This window comes from Eucalyptus grandis, chromosome 7, assembly GCF_016545825.1.
Source record: "Eucalyptus grandis isolate ANBG69807.140 chromosome 7, ASM1654582v1, whole genome shotgun sequence".
NCBI classification, from domain to species: Eukaryota; Viridiplantae; Streptophyta; class Magnoliopsida; order Myrtales; family Myrtaceae; genus Eucalyptus; species Eucalyptus grandis.
Genome location: NC_052618.1, coordinates 3,827,398 through 3,851,130, shown reverse-complemented (window position 1 = coordinate 3,851,130; position 23,733 = coordinate 3,827,398). Strand labels below are relative to the sequence as shown.

The 23,733-nt window shown below is 42.5% G+C and overlaps 1 pseudogene; it reads left to right on the top strand.

The window, feature by feature from the left end:
* Positions 1 to 23,733, top strand: part of LOC120295693 — an 80,716-nt pseudogene that overhangs the window by 54,217 nt on the left and 2,766 nt on the right.

Sequence of the window (23,733 nt, the reverse complement as noted above, 5' to 3'; positions counted from 1 at the left end):
TATACTAACTTATGTTCGATGTTATACTCCGCAATGATGATGGCTGATTATTAATGTGGACACGCTGATTTTTGAAATTTTAGGATAAAATTTTTATGGGTTTAATAAGTTGAAAATGAAATTTTAGGATAAAATTTTTATGGGTTTAATAAGAGAAGCTTCTATGCTTCCGAAGTCACCGGATTAAAGGTGAACCTGTCATAGTTCAAAATGTTTTAGAGCGGACCCCTGGTTTGAGCTGGGAACCCATGGTAATGCAGCGTGCATTATGTGAAAATAAGGATTCAGCATCTGGTTCAAAATCCAAAGTCAATGCCGTTGACTGCCTAGCTGCTTGCCAAGTAAATATCATTATACCACCTTTAGTTTTTCAAATAACATGTAAAGACACAAAATTACTTGTCCATGTACTCAGGATTCTTATAAGTGCAAGAGATATTGGGCGACAATGTTTTAGGAAATTTAGTAAGTACTCACCATAAATGTGTCAACTGAAAATATTGACAATCGTATCATGTTTTTCTGCAATCTATCTGGAAACTTGTTGTTTTCTTTTCCATGCATTTAAGATCATCTTTGATCATACCTAGAACGTTTTGTTTATGGCAGTTGATTGAACTTTCAGGTGGACATTAGCACCCACAAATTCTTCAAAGGCTACTCAAAGGGGCGAATGTATTCTAACTTTTGACCTCAGGTGCTAAAAGCTAAAGGACTGGCCTCCTTCAGACAAGTTTGAGGATCTTTTGCCCCGCCATTGCGAGGAGTTCATAGCTGCACTGCCATTTCATGCCTATACCAACCCTCGATCTGGCTTCCTCAAACTGGCTACAAAGTGTCTTGAAGCCAGACATGGGACCGAAGACCTATATTGCCTATGGTTTTGCAGAAGAGCTAGGAAGAGGTGACTCTGTGACCAAGCTTCACTGCGATATGTCAGATGCGGTGCGCCTTCTTCAAAAAGGGTTACATGAATCACTAGATGTTTCATTATCAGCATGACTTTATTACCAAGCATGGAACATTTATAAGAAAAGCATGAATGAAAGTGTTCGACAAAACAGCAGAGAAATTGTGTTGCCATAAAAAGTTGTTGATATTGTCCAGTACAGTAATCCCTTCTTTCCAGATATGAAGGAAAATTCCAAGCATCGTCCACCGAAATTAGAACGTACTACATTGGTTAGGCAGTAGATGGCACAGCTTAGTTGTGAAGATGCATTGCATTTATTAGGAATGAGGTGATGGCATGCAAATAGATATTTGTCATGATCAGACACACCACTTGCATGCGTTGTGTTGACTTCCCTCCCTTTTTACCCGCCTGGCAGGTGAATATCCTTATGCATACGGCAGAGGTGTCCTTAAGTGAAGAGCAGCAATCTGCAGTGAAAACATTGAAAGAGAAGCACAAAGCACAGGATATGAAGGAGCTTCAATGTCAAGCACATGAAGAGCTTAAATTAGATGCATCAGGATGCCAAGATCGGGGTCTTGAAGGTCTCAATAGCCATGAGGGATGCCAGGGAAAAGAAGAAGACCAATGCATAAACGATCTCTGTTCGGACCAAGAAATCAAGAAAAGAGGCGGTGCATTGTGGGACATTTTCCGGAGAGAGGATATCCCCCTGTTGGAGGCATATCTTCGCAAGCACCATAACGAATTCAGGCATACATACTGCGCTCCAGTTTTTTTTTTTTTGGTCAGTCCTATTCTATTCCTACTCTACACTCACTTGCAGACTTGTGCCCTGCCTCTTGCAGGGCGTGGGAGTCGCAACCCAGAGGTGAATTTCCCAGCACAATTATGTTGCTCTTGTTGTTGGTATATTTATGTAAGCCACGTTCCTGGGTCTGATACTCACACTCAATGCTAAGGTCATTCATCCAATCCATGACCAATCATTTCATCTTACTTTGGAGCACAAGAGGACGTTGAAAGAGGAATTTGGTTAGTATTGTTGACGCCTAAATTTCGTTTTTTAATTAATTAGGTTTATTATTATTATTATTTATTTTGCCTTTTTCAGATAATAATATGAAAAACAAATAAAAATAAACAAAACAAACCAAAGCAAAAGAAAGCAAAAATTGGCAGCCCCCCTCTTTTTCCCCTTTTCGCCGGCCCAAGCCTAGTTTTTCTTTTTAGATCTGGCCCGGCCCCTCTCTTCCTTCTTCTTCCTTCTTCTTCTTCCTCACGCCTTCCTTCTCTGCCTCTATATTTCACGCGCATCAACGCTGACGCGCAAAGGACAACCTACGGCCAAGGAGGGTAGGCTGACATTGACCGGAGAGGATAAGATCTCAAGCGCCATTAATGCTGAGCAAGCTTCGCTGGAAAGCTCGATGGGACACCGGTTCAGCCAAGGGGAACTGGTGGGCAAGCTGGAAGCCGGCAGCCAAGGCCCTCCATCGACCAGATTTCCTTCACCTATAAATAGGCGGCCGCAAGCACCGTGGGAGGCGTGGCGAACTTGGAGTCTTTCACTGAGAGACATCGAGAAAGATCGAAGAGCGAGTGCATGGGAGAACTCGAGTCGCGAGCTCAGCCCACCCTCCACCGAGAGACTTCGGGGAAGGCCGACAGCGAGCGAGTTCGAGAGGGTCGGATCTGGCTGGTGGAGAATTGGATCTGGCCGGAGTGAGAGAGAACCAAGGTTGAGGAAGGTCCAACCGAGAGCTACGCCTCAGATCTGGGGTGACCGAGCCTCTCCGTGGTGCTGACACTATCCCACCGCTTGACGCCGCTACTGTGCCAAATCCCGTCATCCCGCCGTCTCATTGTCACCGTAGCTGAGCCCCGAGCTGTTGTCTCGAGCCTCGCCGTCATTGCCCAGTCGTCCGCGCCATCCCTACAATCGCCGCCACTGCTGGACTAGGTAGAAATCCCTCTATCTCCGTCAAACTAGCCACCACCACCGCTTCGTCATTGTCGTTTGACCCTCCGTGAAACCCTAGCCTCAATCGAGGACATTCCTTATGTCGCCGTCATTGCTGCCGTCGCCGCCATCGCCATCGCCATCGCAACGCCTCACCCTTCCCCTCTCCGGCGCCATGAATCGAGAACCCTAGGGTTCTCCATTTTCCGGGTCGTGGCCTCAGGTCATCGAATCGGACCCGGGCCACGAGCCGGGTAGGGATTCCGCGATTTCGGGGGGCAACGGGAGTCGGGTCGCGAGGTCGGGTCGGATTCGGGTAGGGTTCCGCTTGGAACCCGGGTCTTCAGGGCGGGCCGAGCCGTCCCCAAACGCCCAGCCGTGATGTCGTTTTAAAGAAAAGAACAGAAAAGAAAAAGTCTGGCCCGCTCTGCGTTTTTGGCTGGCTCGGGTAAGACACAACCCGTGGATCCGACCTTGGTCGGTTTTTATTATTTAAAATAATGTTTTAATAAATAATTTATTTTCCAAAAAATCAAAAAATGAAAAAAGATTTATTTTCGAAAAATAATAAAAATATTTATTTTCCAAAAAAATCAAGAAAAGATGGAAAATAATTTATTTTCCAAAAATGTTAAAAGATATTTATTTTCCGAAAATAAAATAAAAAATGTTCCATATTAAAAAAAAAAAAAAGAAGCCAAAAAAAAAAAAAAAAAAACCAAAAATTCATAAAAAGCCAAAAAGACTTGTATTTTCTAAAAAAAAAACCTAAAATCCAAAAATCCTTTTTATGTCCAAAAATAGAAAAAGACCCAAAAAAATGTTTTTTCCTCCCCCACAAATGCATGGAAAATCCCTCAAAAATCCAAAATGCCTCAAGGTTTAAACAAGATTAGATACTGAAAGGGCATTAATGATTAACTAATGTAATCAAGTCCCCGATCCTAATTTCTCTGGTTGTGCAGGAGCAAGTATTTGTCCTAATACTTCGCATGGGTTTCTAATCAACCTACCCCAAATCGATTAGTGACAACTCCATTTTAAAAATTAACTTGCAGGTTAAAAATTAGACTATTAAAGTCATGAATTGGTGGACATGGGAGAATTCGGGCATAACTAAATTTAGTCGAGCCATTAGCCTCCACCAGCGCCCGCACTGGATTACGGGCGTCGAAAAAAATAGGCCGCGACAGCTTGGCGACTCCGCTAGGGAATTTGAAGACTTAGGCCATTTTATCTTGTTTAAACCCTTTTTACCGACTTGTTTTTGTTTTTTATTTATGCAGGTCAGTAGCTTAGAAGTTTATCTTAATTTTCGTTAAAATAAAATGTCTTGTGATTATAAATTGTTGTGCATGTTTTATTGTTTTAACACTACACATGGCACACACAACCCGGCTGCCAGACCTAGCTGCCATAGGATATCTAGGATGGTGTTAAGAAAGATACGGCTTCGAATGCGAGACTGCGTTGTAGAAGTTGTCTTTCTTTTCCCCGAATTTCTTTAGCCGAGGTTAAGAGGGCATTCTGTTAATGCGAGACTGCAACAGGCGGACACCTTTCTAATCTCAACAAACCTTCTTAGTTAGAAATCGAGCCACACATCCCATGCGCATGTCTTTATGCTTGCCATTTTCTTTAAAAGCAAAGTGATTTCTTTGCTTTTACTCAGTCTTTTTATTGGCCCATGGCAATTTAAGGTAGGATTTTCGAGTCCCAGTTTATATGCGATGGGAAAAGACAATATCTAGTTTATTCCCGCTCCCAAAGTAGAGCTCTTCAAATGGTGGGGTCAATTGGACTAGTATGCCAAAGAGCACGTGAAAGCCAAAGTCGGTCATCTCCTATCATTAATTCAAATCACTGTTCATCCTAAAGTTATACAAGCCATGGCGTATTTCTGGTGCCCGAACACATGTACCTTTGTGTTTAGAAAATTTGAACTGACTCCAACATTGGAAGAGTACAGTCTCGCCATAGGAATGCCCTTGGGAAGGGAGCTCGCTAAACCACCATTTGGCATTGACCACGTGGTCAGTCTATCACGTTTTTTAAAAAATCATTCGGTAAGAGAAATTGTTGGAGCCAACAACAATGCTTTTCCACTATCATCCTTAACTTAATATTTTCAAAAACAATCAATGACCCAAAAAACCAAGATCTTCCTATTGGCCTTCTTTGGATTTATCATCTTCCCATGTAGAAAGAATGCCATAAATCCTTCAATTGCATGGGTAATAAATCAAGTCATTTTCGGAGCAGGATATGTAAACATGGTTTTAGCTGAAACCTTTTTATCCCTTAATCATTTCAAGGACCAAAAAGAAAAAATCATGAGGGCCGCTCCAGAAATTTTACAAATGTGGTTCTTTTCCCATATCAAAGGATTTGGGCACCTCATGCAAATATTTGAAATCAACGAGTTTATACACCCACTACAAAAGTTTCAAACCTTGGAAAAATATTCTCCCAATGAAGAGTATTCTCAGTGGATTAACTTGCTAAAAGACCCGGTCCTTGAGACATTCCTATGGCGAGCTAAATGGTTCATTGCAGGAGAGGTGCGCTTTGCGCTTAATTATTACAACCCCATCCCGTTGTTGGGCCTCTCCGAAGCTACCTCATATTATCCATATAGGGTGGCTCGTCAGTACAAGGTCCTCCAAGAAATCCCGCCACCGCTCAAATCAGGATTGTTTCAAATCCTTTTCACCCATACAGACTACAACTACTTGGAGGAGATCCGCATAATTTAGAACGCATGGAGTAGATGTCACATTGAAAAGATTGACATACCCAAAAGGTTGAAGGGGCAGGAAAAAGCTCATCATCAATCCACATTATACATCCTCAACCATACAATTCCCGAGGAGCTGCAACCAGTAATCCCCCATGTAGTTGATAAACTTACCCTGCAAGGGCGAATCGAACTCTTGAAAAGAGCTTGGAGACAAGCAGGAGACACGTATCAAAGCTAGTACGAAGAAGCAAGCAGCTTCACAAGACTGGAACTTCCCATCGCATATAAAAATGGGCAGCAGGACTTTTGATGTGAATATCAAGGATCACTCTGACTTGTGTAAAAAGCCCTTTTAGCATTGTATAAATCTCCTGTTAATAAATAAGAATGACTCGACCCTTGCCATGAGCCAGTTTTCCATGTGTTTCCCTCGTTTACATTTTCTCCATTTTCTGTGCTGACAAGTAATCACAACATAGTCGTATTCGCCAAATCCAAAAGCTATAATAGCTTAAGAGAACGTACCAAGCCTTATCGAGATTGTGGAAAATGAAATGAAGCAGGTCTTCAATGTGCTTCAGCAACTCTCAAAGCAGATAGATTTCATCCAAGGCAAATTGGCTCCCGCCTCAACCTCAATAGAAGTATTGTTACCACAATCATCTATCTGAGGTGATCAAGGAAGAGATACCGATGATAAGATGCCCGAATTGGAGGATGATACGTACCAAATCATAGTTGAGAAAGCAAAGCCCAACAGTTTGTCTAAGACTAAACATGACAAACGCCTTGAGAAACTTGAAGAGAGGCTAAAACAATTGCAAGGCCTTCAAGATCCTACTCCAACAGACCTCTTCATCTACTATAAGGTCAAAATGTCAGAAAAATTCAAAATGCCTGAGTTTGAGAAATCCGATGGCACGACCTGCCCAATGGCTCACTTGCAAATGTATTTGGTTCGAATGACCCAATACGTTAATAATGTACATTTAATGATCCAGTTGTTCCAGTCAAGCCTGATAGGTCCTGCCCTACAATGGTACATCAAAAGGAACATAAACCTCATCGAGACATGGAGTGAAGCAAGTGAGGCATTCCTCAAGCAGTACAAATTCATAATGGACATTACCCCTTCTCGTGAGGATCTCGATCGCACGGAAAAGAAAAAGCATGAATCTTTCAAAGAATATGCTATTAGATGGAGGAATCTCGCCGCCCAGATCAGTCCTAAGCCAACTGACTTTGAATTGAGAAAAATGTTCATCAAAACCCTCCCTTATGAATACTGCAATTGGATGGTGACTACGATCGCTGAATCATTCAATCAACTCATTCAAGTGGAAGAGCAGAATGAGACAGGTTTAAGGGATGGCTGGTTCACTGAGCCTACACCTGTCAGCAGAAGGCACAACACGAAAAAAGACAAAGAACCCCTGATTGATGTCAATGCCACCTACACTGCAAACACCGGTCACCTCCCGACTGTTCAGACAAGCACTGGCCAACAATAGACTAATAGCCGTCCACCCCAACACTACAACAACTGAAGACAATTCACTCCGCTTCCTGGATCTCCCTCCCAGGTTTTGGCAATCCTCCTAAACAATAGCCTCTTTTCAACTGAGCCAAGACGACCCAACATTGAAAACTTCTCCAGCTATGACCCATCCAAAAAATGTGACTAGCACATGGGAGAAGTAGGCCATTCAACTGATGAGTGTTTCATCCTTAAGCATCAGATCCAGAACCTACTAGATACTAAGACCTTCTCATTCCAAACTACAAAGCCAAATGTCCAAAGCAATCCCCTCTCTGATCATGCTGACAAAGTAAACATGATATTCAGTTCTGAAGCCGGTCAAATCAGAATTGTCAATGCACATATTGTTGACATCTATTAAGGGCTAGTAGAAACCGGGTATTATCCGAGTGATGAAATACCACCCTCTGCAATAATGGAGGAAAGGGTATTAAGAATGATAGAGGCCGGAATAATCGTGTACGCCACGCCAGCATAGTTTCTACCATATCGCAAGTCCTCATCAACGGGGAGGAAGAATTTTCCATGCTAAATACGAAAAAAGGAGAAGAATGATTCCACCTCACTTGAGAGCATCTTTGAAAGGAAGGGAGCCATTGTTCAAGCATTGACAGCAAAAACAACTATAGTCATCGAGATTCCCCAGCCTTACAAATACGAATACAACAATGCAGTACCGTAGTCTTATGACCTTGATGTTGGTTTAGTCACGAGATCTGGGTGAACCTATGCTCAAGCAAATACTCAGTTTGTTAAGCCCGTCACTGACGAAGAAGCCAAGGAGTTTTTGGCCGTAGTTAAGGCCGGTGAATATAATATGGTGGAACGGTTATGAAAATCACCAGCACAGATCTCTCTGCTGGAATTGCTTCAGACATCTGTCAAGCACTAGAAATCTCTCATGAAAGTACTAAGTGAGGTATATGTCCCTAAAACGATTAAGCATGACAAACTCGAGGAATTTGTCAATACCATCCTTTTAAAAGACCAAATGGCATTTTCTGATGAAGAAATTCCCGAGGAGGGTAGAGGACATACCAAGGGCCTCTACATATCAGTCAAGTGCAACGCATCTCACGTCGCTCGAGTGCTGATTAACAACGGATCTGCTCTTAACATATGTCCACTAGCGACACTCTGTCACCTTAAAATAGAGAGATCATGGATCCAGGTACCTAAGACTTCTATTTGAGCATTCGATGGAACAAAGAAGGAAATAGTTGGAGGGATTGAGCTCGACATTCAAATTGGCCCAACCATACTCAAAATTTTGTTCTAGGTAATGGATATCCCCACAGTGTTCAATTTCCTCTTAGGGCGCCCATGGATCCACGTCGCAAGAGCAGTACCTTCAAGCCTCCACCAAAGTGTGAAGTTCATAGTTGGAGTAAAACTGATCACGGCCCGAGGAAAAGAAGATCACCGCATCTACCATAAGACGGCCATCCCTTATGTTGAACCTAGTGACAAAAGTGAAGCCAGCTATCAATCGTTCGAGCTAGTGTCTACTATACACGAAACTCAAGGGACTTTGCCCCTCATCCCCAGGGTATCAAGCGCTGCAATCATGGTAGGGAAAATCATGGTTGGACACGGTTTCATTCTAGGACAAGGGCTTGGTAGGAGAGGTTAGGGCATCCGTCAGCCTATTGAAGCCTTGAGAAGACCCTATACTATCGGATTAGGATATTCCCCAGATAGAAAAGCAAAGAAAAAAGTCGGCCTTGTATATCCCCGTCTCGAGGAAACTTTCCCAAGCCCATCCAGGATGATGCATGAGGAAGAGGAAATGAATACTCCAAAATAGTTCAACCCCGGAAGCGCGAAATTGCCCATAATCCAAGAAGACACAACTTGGCCCTCACTTATAAAGAAAGAGGGGCCAAATGACATAACCACCATGTTCGGGGATATTTTCATAGGTGCCATTGAGGAAGAGCAGTTAGAAAAGACAGGAGATAACTTCTCGTTCATCCAACTTCAACACCAAGTCGAAGAATTACGCGAAACTGTACACCATTTGATAGAAAACTTCGCTCAAGCTACCCGCGCATTTTGATCTCGTCACAATGAGGAGCTGGTAGCAAATGAAGAAGACCCTACTGACACGACCTGACGAGGGGCACGGCTACCCTTATCCCCACGAAGGACACGGCCATATTCGCCTCTTCCTAAATCAATGGCCATTATTTTCCCCATTCTCATAGAGCAAGGGATAATCGGCAGGGAACTAAGCCATCCTACTCCCGAATACTTCCTTGATTATGATCCATCCAAGCAATGTGATTATCATTCGGGGGAATTAGGACACTCGCTAGATGACTGCACCATCCTGAGAGACAAGGTTCAGGATCTTTTGGATGCTGGGGCATTCACGTTGCGCTCTCCGTGGTTGTGTTTTGGCAATGATCACCTTCTCGTGATACCTAGCACCCGTACCATGTTCCCTGAGCATGCTAAGGAAGTGTGTAGAGGAGAGGCAATCATGGACACTTTGGGCCAACCAAGTGGTAAATTTGACTACTATGTCGATTATTCAATCCCTCCAAAGTTTCTATGATCATCATCACAACATCGTCCCTGATGGATGGGAAGGCATGGATGATCTGAAATCCGCAAAGTCGGGAGCACAGGGAGACATGGCTAGCGACTGGTATGAAGACTTCTTCGTGGGCGCTATCAACAAAGGACCGTCAGGGGAAATGGGTGCAGACCCGCTCTAGTAGAATCCTTTTTAATTCCTCTGCATACTCCCCTACATGGGAGCCTGTACATATTTCTTAAAGTCTGGCTTGTTTTATTTTCAATATTAGTTCCACTCAAGGAACTGTTTTTTGAAATCACCTTGTAAATCTGTCTACTAATAAATAAAGTTGAAAACATTTTGAGGGCATGAGGAGACACACCAAACCGGCCCGTTGATGATAGCCAGCGTCAAATGAAAGAAGAAATCTGAGGCCCGGGTCTCCTCATGTTTCCTTGTCCTAAATCTTCAAGAACAATTTATCACATTTTCAAAAGAAAAAAGCATGCATGGTACTAACCTTATTGGTTCCCTTAGCCTATCTACTCTATGACACAGGAATAATCTAGCGGTTGGCGAGGGTATGGGAAATTTCTAGACCAACACCGTAAGTAGCCATGATAGCAATTCTGATAATTCAGATGATGATTTTGATGATTCCAATGAAATTCAACGAAATTGGAAGTGCCACGAAAAAACAAGACCCTCTACTACTGAAGACATCGTCATTGTCAATTTAGGCAGCACAGAAGGTCCAAGGGAGATAAAGATTGGCGCGAACCTTCCTAAAGAAGAAGCTACAAGCTTAATTTCCCTCCTAAAGAGGTATCAAGATGTGTTCGCATGGTCATATGCCGATATGCCAGGCCTTGATCCAATGATCGTGGAGCATAGCTTGCTAACCAACCCTGATGTAGCCCCTAAGAAGCAACGGCTAAGAAGAGCTAAGCCTGAGTTGTCAAAAAAAGATTGAAGAAGAAGTAATGAAACTCCCGGAAGTAAGCTTCCTCGAAGTCTCGCAATATCCTAGTTGGGTAGCAAACATTGTACCGGTGAAGAAGAAAGATGGTCGAATCCGGATGACTACTGCGATTTGAACAAAGCAAGCCCAAAGGATGATTTCCCGCTACCTCACATAGATGTTCTTGTGGATAGTACTGCTGGATTCAAACTTTTCTCTTTCATGGATGGGTTCTCAGGATACAACCAAATAAAAATGAAGGAGGAAGACAAGGAAAAGACAGCATTCATTACTCCATGGGGGACTTTTCACTATAAGGTCATGCCTTTTGGCCTGAAAAACGCTGGAGCAACTTACCAACGTGCCATGGTCACCATTTTCCATGACATGATGCACAAAGAAATTGAAGTATATGTCGATCACATGATGGCCACAACCACATGGAGAAGACCATGTGAAGACCCTGGAAAAATTATTCAATCGACTTCGACAATTCAAGTTGCGCTTGAACCCAGCAAAATGTGTGTTCGGGGCAACTTCTGGCAAATTACTTTGATTCATTATGAGCTGTAAAGGGATAGAAGTGGACCCGTCAAAAACTAAAGCGATATTTGAGATGCCTCCTCCCTCGACTGTAAAAGAAGTTTGGAGCCTCCTGGGAAGATTAAATTACATTGCGCGATTCATTTCCTAACTTTCCGAAACTGCAAAACCTTTCTTTAAACTTCTCAGGAAAGATGCACAAATCAAATGGGATGATGACTGCCGGCTAGCGTTTGAAAATTTAAAGCAGTACCTAATGAAACTCCCGGTTTTAGTACCCCCGACTCCAGGACACCCTTTGACCCTCTACTTTACCATCAACAGTGAATCCCTAGGTGCAATGTTGGCCTAGAAAGGACCCCATGATGGGAAGGAACGAGCCATTTACTATTTGAGTAAAAAGTTCACAACGTTAGAACAAAACTACTCCAAATCAGAATAAACATGCGTTGCATTGGTATGGGTGTTGCACAGACGGCAGCAGTATACCTTGCATTACCAAACATTCCTTGTAACTGAGAGTGACCCAATCAAGTATTTGCTCGGTTGCCCAGCCTTGGTGTGAAAATTGGCCAAATGGCAAATCCTAATCTCAAAATTCGACATCCAGGTGATGTCGTAAAAATCAGTTAAAGGTCGGGTGATTGCTGATATATTAGCAGATTGCCCAAAAGAAGTACGCGAGGATCATTCCCCAGAGGACCGAATTTCAATAGTAGAAGAGAAAACATGGACTATGTTCTTTGACGGAGCTGTAAATTTGTCAGCTTCGGGCACCGGGGCGGTCTTGATAGCCCTAAATGGGCAACATTATCCTGTGGCTGCAAAATTGATGTTTCCATGCACCAACAATATAGCCAAATATGAAGCATGCATCCTCAGCCTACAAGCGGCTATTGGAATGGAAGTATCAAAACTAAAAGTGTTCGGTGACTCGCCTTAATTATCCTCCAAAGCGTGGGCGAGTGGAAGACAAGAGACGCCAAACTAGTGCCTTATCACGACTACTTAGAAGAATTGGTAGGAGAATTCCAGGACATCTCGTTTGAATACCTACCTAGAATTCATAATCAGTTTGCTGATGCACTAGCAACACTATCATCTATGTTGTAAGTAACGAAAGGGTTAGAAGTAGAGCCTTCGAAAATTGAAGTCCTGACAAGACAGGCCCACTACATGATTATAACTGAAGAACCCGACGGAAAACCCTGGTATTACGACATCATGAAATACGTCCAGAAGCATGAATTCCCTAAAGAAAGCATTCCCTCTGATAAAAAATACCTAATGAAAATGGCTTCAAGATTCTTCGTCAGTGGTGAAAATTTGTACAAAAGATCATATGACTCAGTTCTGCTAAGGTGTGTGGATGCAAATGAAGCCACACAAATAATTCAAGAAATACATGGGGGAGTATGTGGCCCTCACATGAATGGACGTATGTTAGCCAAGAAAATAATGAAATTGGGTTATTACTGGCTCCCCTTAGAGAGCGATTGTGCTCAGCATGTGCGAAGCTGTCATCGTTGTTAGATTCACGGGGATAAGATAAATGTCCCTCCAACTGGATTGCATCAGTTATTTGAGCCATGGCCATTTTTAATGTGGGGCATCGATGTAATTGGCCCAATCAACCCGAAGGCATGAAACAGGCACCAATTCATTTTGGTCACAATCGATTACTTCTCAAAATGGATCGAAGCTACATTCTATGCAAGCATAATTGCACGAAATGTTATGAAGTTCATCAGACGTGACATAATCGCCCGTTATGACGTACCGAAAGCTATCGTCATCGACAATGGGTCAAACCTGCACAACAAGTTGATTGATCAATTGTTTTTTGAGTTCAAAATCCAACATCTGAACTCGTCCCCTTATCGTCCACAAATGAATGGAGCCGTGGAAGCCACCAACAAGAACATCAAGAGAATCCTATCCAAGACAGTTGAAAACTACCGCGACTATCATGAGAGGTTACCCTTCGCACTAATAGCATATCAAACTTCGATTCGAACTTCCACTGGGGCAACGCCTTTTTCCCTAGTTTACGGCACGGAGGCGGTTTTGCCTGTGGAAGTAGAAATCCCTTCCCTGTGAATTTTATCCCAGGCAGGATTGTCCAAGAAAGAATGGACACAACAAAGGCTTGAGCAACTGAATATGATCGACGAAAAATGACTGAAAGTCCTTTGTCATGGTTAGTGTTACCAGCAGAGGGTAGCTCGATCGTTCAATCAAAAGATATGACCCAAGCACTTCGAGATAAACGAGCTAGTCTTGAGAAAGACGCTGCCAATCTTTCCAAAGCTTGGAGGCAAGTTCGCCCCAAATTACAAGGGTCCTTATGTAATAAGATACTCCCTGGAGGAGCCTTGATCCTAACTGAGATGGATGGGCGAGAATTCCCTAAACCAGTTAATTCCAATGCTGTAAAAAAGTAGTACCCTTGAAAGATGTTCATTGTTTGGCATTGCCAAGCACTTCTGTATCAGAATGAAAATGCCTATGCACCTTTATATATGAGTGATGTATCTACACCATCATAAAAAATGTGTGTTTGGTTTACTCAATGGAGAAAAATGAATAGTAATCACTAGCATTTAAGGAAGTGTCAATTCAAGTAGCAAACTCAATGGCATAACTTGAGCAAATCGACATTACCCAGGCATACACGTAAGAGTAATCCATGTCAATTTTGCCCAGCTCGGTGTAAAGGACGCGTCATTCAGGAACTAGTCTGGTTAAAAGGAACCTTCTATCCCAGTCAACAATCTTAGAATCTGGAGGCCTCACTTCTTGTTCCAGACACATGCTCTTGCAATAAGTAATTACCATCGGAGAATTGGAAATTTTGATTGTCCATCTCAAATTCCATAGAAGCTTGAGGTACATGACTTTGCCTGATGCTGCTATAATCAAAGGGAAAAGAAAAAATTCCACAGAAGGAAAGTATTGAAAATCAATCAACGACCAGCAATCATGCATATGTGGCCACAAGTAGGAAAGGCCAGTCAAATGAAGTATTGAAATGTAAAAGAGGCCGTTAGCAACTTCCCTAAGAGCCAGCACAAATAAACTCTGGGGGAAAGGTAACTTGGCATCATTTCTAACACTCCCTCTCTAAACTCATATTGACAGGAAGCATTGGGATTCAAGAGCCAAATTAAATGGTTAAATAGGGCAAACCAAGTGATCCAAGCTCGGGGCAAAAACAAAGATGTCCGATCAAATTATCAACCCCTAGCTGATTATTCATGTGATATCTCCCTATTCAATAGCGACAACCATTGATACCCATTTGCGAATAACCCTTTTGATGTTCAAAGTTTAACATATTTGGAAACACCATTATGTTAACTCCTAAAGTTGTCAATAAGGTCTTTTTTGAGTCAAAACCATTCACTTGTTTTGAAGATTTCAAACTCCATCATATTGAAAATGTTGCATGTCGTTTCCAGATGAATTCTGGATGATGATTTTGTCTATTTAAGTCACTGATTTCACTAAGGGTTATTAGAATAGACAACTAAATGAAGAATACAAGATTGATTGAGCATGCTGGATGAGGTATGTCAGAATGATAAAAGGCAAGCCATATTCTACACACAGTCCCCCATCTATACACTTGTGAGATGAGTACAGAAGATTTCGTGACTGCAGCGTAAAAAGTTCTCTCACGAATGGTACGATAACCAAAACAGTGAGAGGCATTCCATCACTCACCCCATTGAGCCCCATACACTAATGAAATTTCTGTCCTACCCCGGTCAAGAACCACCCCCACACTGGGGCAAATTGGAGGCAAAGCAGCATCACAAGGTGAGAAGAGAGATAGAAATTTTCTTACTCACACTTGCATCAATCTTTAGGTGTCCTTATTGCATATGAACACTCACGTTAATTTACGTGCCCTAGAATGACAAAGAGCAATTATTTCTCTATGCACTTGTATCCATTGTACAACTCAATTGAGTCTATAACTTCACCCTCACATGGAGGCAAAGCAGAAGCTACTGCCGTTTGAGCAACATAATCAGAAGCGCCGGCAAAAGATGAAGACTCAATAGTCTAACAAAGGCATTTGCTTGAACATGTCAAGATCAGCTCTCAAGCAACAAGAACAAAATACGGGCATAAAAAAAGCAATGTACCTGGTAAAAGCAAGGTCAATGCCCGTGGATGAAAAACAAAAGCAAAAACTATGGACATAAAAAAGCAGTGTGCCTAGTAAAAGCAAGGCCAATGTCTCCAAATAGAAAATACAGCTGTTTGTATTCCTGAGAGAAGTTGTTATTGTGGTTCGATTAAGGGAACCTTCATCTGACTGTGAGAAGAAAGATCGGTGACAAATGCCAAGGCGATCGCCAGCTCTTACCTTTTTACACATGAGTCAAGCCTACATTTCATCCCACTGTAAAAAGTCTCTTTTAGACTACGGGCACTTCAATTAACGTAGAATTTCATATGTCTATAAGTATTGCTTGAAGAAGTACGAGCAAGATTATTCTATCTCTTTTCGCAGGATTCTTGACTTGCAAACCTGGAGATGAGCATGCGGCATCTTTTTCATAGAGCCATGACCTTGTTAGTCTCCTTTGATAAGCCATTGACCAAGCCTTCATCACAATTTCAACAAAGACCTCTCACATTGGTAAAGTCGTACCACTCGCAAGAATACTCAGACCCCTCTGACATGATGACGGTGAGATAATGTGTTTCTTACAAATCCTGCATCAATGGTTAGGATAAAACAGCCTTTCCCATGAGAGTAAGTGAAAAGTCCTTTCAGACTGAAAGTCCCCCATCTGGCATGCTCAAGACATCTACATTCTAAATGAAGGTTGTCTTTCAAAATCTTCCCCAGTGGAATTCAAATGATACAAAACTGACAAGATTGTCATGCATAAATCACATTTGAATTTATGAATTTACAGCACATATAATCGTTGTGTGTATGTGTACATATTGTGCAAACAGCAAGCATGCTCTTAGAGATTAGGAATATCATCAGGAAAGCACATCCCCAACCTCACTCCCAGAGCTTTATGTCTAATAATCTTTGAGAATCCACCACTCATCGGGTACTCTCTTTTATTGACACTCACCATGTTCGAGTTGTCTCTAGAATATTGATATTTGCAACTGTCTAAGTATCCCTTTGTCTTTGAGTACCAACCTCTGTTTGGATACTCCATTTCCGTGACGCTCGACCAGTCTGAGTTGTCCTCATAATTGTGTCATTGAATGCTAGCAGCCACTCAAGTATTCCACCACATTATGCGTCTGCGATTACCCAGGCGTCCCAACCCTTTTGAATGCCTGTGGCTAGCCAGGTAAGCTTCATACCACATTCAAGTTTATAATACCGTGAGGTGAGAGACATTCACGAATATGCGAGGTACGTCTTTGATATTCCCCATTACCAAAAGGTGGGAGACCTTCACGAATATCCAAGGTACGTCCTCGATATTCCCTTTTTACCAGGAGGTGAGAGACATTCACAAATATCCAAGGTACATCCTCAATATTCCTATTACCAAGAAATGAGACGCCTTCACAAATACCCAAGGTATGTCCTCAATATTTCCAATTATTAGGCACCCCTTCAATGCTTGTGAACATTCAGGTATCCTTCAAAAGTTTGTACTTATGATCATCCAAGTACCCCTCCAATGCCTATGATCAGCCAAATGCCCTTTTTGATGCCTGCAAAAGCCCAAATATCCTTCAGGTTAGTACATGTGAATATCCAGGTACTCTTTGATATGCCTGTGAATGTCCAGGTATCTTCCAGAATCGATAACCTGAAAAAGGTCGGCACATCCTCCCAAGAAAGGTCGGGTTCCTATCGGTGCCTTTGACAGAAGTCAGACACCCCAACAAATATGATGCCCTAAGAAAGGTCGGCACATCTCCCGAGAAAGGTCGGGTACCAACTAGTGTCCTCGATACATATCAGGCACCCACAAATAGATGCCCTGAGAAAGGTCGGCGCATCTCGTGTCACGGTGACCGAAAAAAGGTTCGGGTCTGAGACAAACCACTTACTGCTTTGATAGGCAACCGAAGAATGGTTCGGGCCCTAAAAAAGCATTTTACTGTCACGGCGACCGAAGAAAGGTTCGGGTCCGAGGCAACTCACTTATTGCTCTAACAGGCGACCGAAGAATGGTTTGGGTCGTGGAAAGGCAATTTCCCGTCAAGGCGACCGAAGAAAGGTTTGGGTTCTAGACAAATGATTGATTGCTCTAACAGGCGATCGAAGAATGGTTCGGGTCCTGGAAAAGCAACCTCCTCATGCAGTAGGTAAGATGACGCATTCATACTTGCCAAAGTTCGGGGTTCACACCCTATCTCGCTCACTCCCGGTAAGTAACTACAAATATCTTCTTATCTATCTTAGTATGTGTAATGTTACATTGCTATTTTTCTGCATAGGACAATATCCCAAATAAAATATAATCTGCTACGTGTGCATCGATAAAATTTAGGCATCGGTTTGTCTTTGAATGCAACCTCGCGAATTCACCTTCAAAAGGGGCATTTGTTGACGCTTAAATTTCATTTTTTAATTAATTAGGTTTTATTATTATTATTATTATTATTATTATTTATTTTTCCTTTTTCGGATAATAATACGAAAAAATATAAAAGTAAACAAAACAAACCACAGCAAAAGAAAGCAAAAATTGGCAGCCCCCTCTTTTTCCCCTTTTGCCGGCCCAAGCCCAGTTTTTCTTTTTAGATCGGCCCACCCCTCTCTCCCTTCTTCTTCCTTCTTCTTCTTCCTCGCGCCTTCCTTCTCCGCCTCTGTATTCCACACGCATCATCACCGACGTGCGAATGACAACCTACGGCTAAGGAGGGTAGGCCAACATTGGCCGGAGAGGATAAGATCTCAGGCGCCATTAATGCTAAGCGGGCTTCGCTGGAAAGCTCGATGGGACACCGATTCAGCCAAGGGGAACCGATGGGCAAGCTGGAAGCCGGCGGCTAAGGCCCTTCGTCGACCGGATTTCCTTCGCCTATAAATAGGCGACCGCAAGCACCATTGGAGGCGTGGCGAACTTGGAGATCTTTCACTGAGAGACATCGGGAAAGATCGAAGAGCTAGCGCAGGGGAGAACTCGAGTCGCGAGCTCAGCCCACCCTCCACCGAGAGACTTCAGGGAAGGCCAGCGGTGAGCGAGTTCAAGAGGGTCAGATCTGGCCGGTGGAGGCTCGGATTTGGCCGGAGTGAGAGAGAACCAAGGCTGAGGAAGGTCCGGCTGAGAGCTGCACCTTAGATCTGGGGTGACTGAGCCCTCCGCGGTGCTGACACCATCCCACCCCCCGATGTCGCTACTGTGCCAAATCTTGCCGTGCCACTGTCTCGTTGTCACTGTAGCTGAGCCTCGAGCCACCGTCTCGAGCCTCGCCGTCATTGCCCAGTCGTCCGCGCCCTCCCTACAGTCGCCGCCACTACTGGACCAGGTAGAAATCCCTCTGTCTCCATCAACCTAGCCGCCACCGCTTCTTCGTCATTGTCGTTCGACCCTCCATAAAACCCTAGCCTCAATCGAGGAGATTTGTTACGCCGCCATCGTTGCCACCGTCGCCGCCATCACCGCCGCAGCGCCTCACCCTTCCCCTCTCCGGCGCCATGAATTGAGAACACTAGGGTTCTCAATTTTCCGGGCCATGGCCTCGGGTCATCGGATCGAACCCGGGCCACAAGCCGGGTAGGGATTCCGCAATTTGGGGCGGCGGCGGGAGTCGGTCGTGAGGGCGGGTCGGATCCGGGTAGGGTTACGCTCGGAACCCGGGTCCGGGCCAAAGCCGAGCCATCCCTAAACGCCAGTGTGGCATTGTTTTAAAGAAAAGAAAAGAAAAAAATAGCCGGGCCGCGTAGCGGGCCCGTCTGCGTTTTGGGCTGGCTCGGGTCGGACACGACTTGTGGATCCGACCCAGTGTCGGTTTTTTATTATTTAAAATAATTTTTTAATAAATAATTTATTTTCAAAAAATGAAAAAAGATTTATTTTGGAAAAATAATAAATATTTTATTATCCAAAAAATTGGAAAAAGATGGAAAATAATTTATTTTCTAAAAATATTTAAAAATATTTATTTTTGGAAAAAAAAAATAAAAAAATGTTTCATTTTTTTCAAAAAAATGCCAAAAATCCAAAAAAAAAAAACCAAAAAATTCATTATAAGCCAAAAATACTTTGTATTTTCTAAAAATACCCAAAATCCAAAAATCCTTTTTATGTCTAAAAAATAGAAAAAGACCCAAAAAATGTTTTTCCTCCCTACAAATGCATGGAAAATCCCTCAAAAATCCAAAAAGCCTCAAGGTTTAAACAAGATTAAGTACCGAAAGGGCATTAGTGATTAACTAGTGTAATCAAGTCTCCAATTCTAATTTCTCTGGTTGTGCGGGAGCAAGTATTTCTTACAATATTTCGCATGGGTTTCTAATCAACCTACCCCAAATCGATTAGTGGCGACTCCGTTTTAAAAATTAACTTGCAAGTTAAAAATTTAAACTATTAAAGTCATGAATTGGTAGACTTGGGAGAGTCCGTGTGACACCCCGAACCCTTCGCAGGTCGTCACCAGCACCAATGTTACACCTTATTACCTTTCTGTCTTTCGAAGGAGTGTCCTAATTCGCAGACACATTTTTTTGCTTTTAACAGTCCCAGCGCGACTCATTAGCGGAAGCAAATTAAAACATCACTGTCTCTCCCCCTACCAACCATGATACAAATACACATCACTAATCACCATCATTTTATAAACAAGTCACGACACTTTATTTACATATATTTCAAGATGGGATTCCTTTTGGGTCAGTACAACAAAAAGGAAAAGCTAGGACTCAGCCACGTCCAGCCTAAAACCTCAAAAAAGAACCCTCGACCCTCAACGTCACACCTGCACAACCCCCATCATAAGTGTCGGCTAACTATCCCCAAAAAGATCCAGCTCCTACTCGTCGCGCATGGGTCTCACACCCAACTCGGTGCATCAGGCGGTGGCGACGGTAACATCCCTCGCATTGCTCCATCCCGACGAACATGCACAGATATGAACTCCTGAATGACAGGGCCCCCAGCCAGGCCTATGTCGTACATCACTAGACAACGTACTCGAATAAAAGTCATTCCGGGAACAAAGGGACAGTCTATCTCAACACACTCGACCTCTACATCGGATGGTAGACCGTAAAATACCCCCCGCGTGACGGCAGAAAGCGGCATACTGCTAATCTGAAATGTGGGTCGCCAAAGGGGTGAGTACAACCACTCAGTAGATAGGGAAATCCAATAACAACTCAATGCATCATGCAATCATATATGCATTGCAGGCATTACTTACCTTGAAGCCATGCGCATACTATCATGCATCATCATATCAATTTATAACACATACATGTGTATCATCATCGTATCATACATGTCATCATCATCATGACATCATCACATTACACATGTCATCATCATCATGGCATCATTACATCATACATGTCATCATCATCATGGCATCATTACATCATACATGTCATCATCATCATGACATCATCACATTACACATGTCATCGAGCCATATCATATATCATCACCATGCATATCATCATGCATATCATATCATGGGTGATCATCATTATTTCACATCACATATCATCATCATCATCATCATCATCATCATCATCATCATCATGCATATCATCATACATATCATATCATGGGTGATCATCACTATTTCACATCACATATCATTATCATCATCATCATGCATATCATCATGCATATCATATCATGGGTGATCATCATTATTTCACATCACAAATCATCATCATCATCATCATCATCATGCATATCATCATGCATATCATATTATGGGTGATCATCATTATTTCACATCACATATCATCATCATTATCATGCATATCATTATGCATATCATATCATGGGTGATCATCATTATTTCACATCACATATCATCATCATTATCATGCATATCATGATGCATATCATATCATGGTTTAATTTCCACTTTTAGCTTTCAATTTGATCATCACATCACCCATTTCTCAATTCATCAATTTCATCATCCCCTCGGGCAAAGACCTCCGAGGCTTCCGGCGTTCAGCCTCCCAAGCCACCGGGCATCCGGCCCCCCACATTCCGGGCATCTCGCATCTCAACTAGCATCACGAGGCATTCCCTTCGGGCAGAAACCTCCGACAGGGCTTCCAGCATTTACACTCCCTGGCCGGGCATCCCGCACCCCAATCCTAGCATCGTGAGGCATTCCCTTCGGGCAAAGACCTCCGACAGGGCTTCCGGCCCCCACATTCGGGCATCTGAATCTCCCGGAATTCGGCAATGCATCTCTGTACATTCCGACCTCATCCTCCACCACAACCACTTCCTCACTTATCATTATCCACATTTATCATTATTTTGATCTCATTTTAACATGGCATATGGCATGACATCAAACAAGTCATACTTGGCATAAGATTCACACATGCATCACAATTCAAGGTCATACATACACCAATGTCTCATTATACATGCAACAATGTATAATTATTTATTAATTCAATGGAATTTATGGCCAATAAAATAATCCATTTTATTTTGTTATTATTTATTTATTATATATTTTTTTAACAATAAATATTAAATTCAATATCTATAAATTCCCAAAATTATAAAAATCCAAGCAATCATTAAACAAACCAATAGGATGACAATTTCATACAAAATTCATGGCCAAATTGAATTTCACACAATTTCACAATTTCCACAAAACAGCACATAATATTCGGATAAAACCAGAATGCACAGTTTCGAAGAAATTCGATTAAAATATCCATATGGCCTCCAAAATTTACGAAATTTTACAGATTTATAGCCAAGACATTTTCGTGCAACTTTCATGCAGAACTTCAAGACAGATTCTTTTTAGATTATTTTATACAACCTCACGAAGCTTCTGGATCCATTACCGCATCATCCAGTGTACACATCTCCGAAATATTGAGATTTCACCTACCTTTTTTCTTTCCTTTCCTCTGAAATTTATATATGTTATACATAAAGGTATCCTATACAAGTTTAATGAATAGATCTAGGTCAAATAACCAGATTATAGTCATCATCTATGTCCATGAAGTCTCGGGTATCTCGGAATTCATCACCAGAATCATCATCTTCAAGATCTAGTTGATTTACTAGGCTATACTTTTTCATTTCACTTAAATTTGAGTATGTTGTATTTTAATATGTCTCCTACAACTTTCATGAATAAATTGAAGTGAGATTCTCATCACAAACCAACATGCAATCACGAATCTAGCAAGAGGTCAGTAAAAAATCTCCAGATCTGAGGTCTCCGTAGAATAAGACTTTAACCCCTCAAATATCCATCATTGTCCACGAAATTTCAGTATGTTGTAGTTCAAGATGTTAGCTACAACTCGCATGAATAAATTGAAGCCAAAATCGGACTCTAAACACACATGCAAGCTCAAACAAGTTACTGACTCACACGATCCGAACACAAACAGCCATACCATTCACACACAACTCATCCATGCTTCGGTATTACTCATCTAACACCTAAAAACTCAACATGCAAACGACATACAAGCATGCAAGAGAAGCTAGAGGACTTCCACTTGCCTCTAGATTGGTCGGTCGACGGCGTAGGGCGGCGAACACGGCGGCACACGGCGAATGGACGGCGACAACCCCTCGGCTCCGCCTCCTTCCTCTCTCGGCCTCTCCCTCTCTTTCTCAAATTCTCTCTCTCTCGCACACCTCTCTCTCTCTCTCTCTCTCTCTCTCTCTCTCTCTCTCTCTCTCTCCTTGGGTGAGCAAAATGGCCGGCCACCCTCTCTCTCTTCCCTTCTTATACCCCCAAATCCTCATGATTAACAATCATTACTTGCCTAAAAACCAACCAATGCATGGCCTTCCCCTTTGCTACTTGTCCAATTACATGCATCATGGGCCTTGGAGTTGGGCTTCTTGGGCTTGGGCCATCCGGCCACTTCTTGGGCCTCCTCTTGGGCTGGTTGACGGCCCACTTGTGGGCTTCAATGGGCCGGCCAACTTGGCCCATTAAAGTTCCACTCTTGGGCTTAAGGCCCAATCGAATTTTGACCCTCTTTTTCCCTTTTTTTTTTTGAATTTCTTCTATAAATATTTTTAAATTTTAATTTCCATCTTGGCCAAAGTCTTGGGACATTTTGTTTATTGAAATTTAATTTATAAGGCACATGGCCAAGCATAAATTATTAACTTATCAAATTTAAGTTTTCACAATCACATGCACAAATAATCTAATTAAAAGACTAATGGCTAAAGCATAAGCCATGGAAATTTTTATCACCTAATTAGAGACTTTAAGACACCTTATGGCTTGGCTTTGAATTTTAGGATGCCACAGTCCGGGCATAACTAAATTCAGCCGAGCCATTAGCCTCCGCCGGTGCCCGCACCCGATTGCGGCCGCTGAAAAAAAGAGGTCGCAACAAGTATA